The sequence below is a fragment of the Dipodomys spectabilis genome, unplaced genomic scaffold (genome assembly GCF_019054845.1).
Source record: "Dipodomys spectabilis isolate Male_0828 unplaced genomic scaffold, ASM1905484v1 ptg001022l, whole genome shotgun sequence".
Classification (NCBI taxonomy): domain Eukaryota; kingdom Metazoa; phylum Chordata; class Mammalia; order Rodentia; family Heteromyidae; genus Dipodomys; species Dipodomys spectabilis.
Window position 1 is genome coordinate 18,152 of NW_024871699.1, and position 954 is coordinate 19,105.

The window sequence follows — 954 nt, forward strand, 5'->3', positions numbered from 1 at the left end:
TTATCTGATGATGCAGATATCTGGGTCCTGGGATCCTAGGATCTCATTTGGGAAAAGTAAGACCTCATTTGGGAAATTTTCAACTGCAGAAGTTTAGAAGTAGCTCTTAAGCAAGGCTTAATTTGAATCCACTAGCTCCACAGAGCTAACTCAGTTTGATAAATTACTACTTGAAACAGCCATCACCTTTGGACCTAGCTATAGATACTTGAAAGTACAATCAAATCCAAAATGGAAAATAAAATAGTAATTGACAAAAAATTGCAAATGTGAGCAATGGACTGAACAATATAGTCTTTCCATTTTCACAGAAATTCAGGGAAATAAGATCAATAGCACTGTTGGAAACAATAAGGTTTCCTTGTAACAAATAGGCACCCAAGGATATAAGCCTGTATAAAGATTGCAACATTAACTATTTAATTTAGAGAATACTACATGCTTCAGTAGCATGTATACCCAAATTACAAGAATACAGAAATTAACATGGCACTTGCACAAGGATGATATGAAAATTTGTGAAGTATTCCAAATTTTTCATTCTTGAGATGCAAGAAATGAAAAATATTAAAAATTGATTACAAAATTACAAGTGTAAAATACACGTAATTCATATAATTAAAAGTTAGTTTGACATCAGTGTATTAAATCTTCACCTTAGAAAGGCCTTTATATGGGGCTGGGAAGGTGGGTCATTGGTAGAGTGCTTGCATTGCATGCCTGGGGCTCTGAGTTCGATTCCTCAGCACCACATAAGCAAAAAGAAAAAAGCCGGAATTGGCACTGTGGCTCAAGTGCTAGAATGCTAGCCTTGAGCTTAAGAGCTGAGGGACAGCGCCCAAGCCCAGAGTTCAGGCCCACGACCAGACCCCCCCCCCAAAAAAAAAGAAAGGCCTTTATATAGCATAACCTTTATAAAATTTCTGAAATTAGACAACATTTTCGTTCTATCCC

The 954-nt window shown here is 36.7% G+C and overlaps 1 pseudogene; it reads left to right on the forward strand.

The window, feature by feature from the left end:
• The first annotated feature begins 438 nt into the window (after positions 1-438).
• LOC122102931 lies at positions 439-538 on the forward strand (annotated as a pseudogene).
• Positions 539-954: the final 416 nt, after the last annotated feature.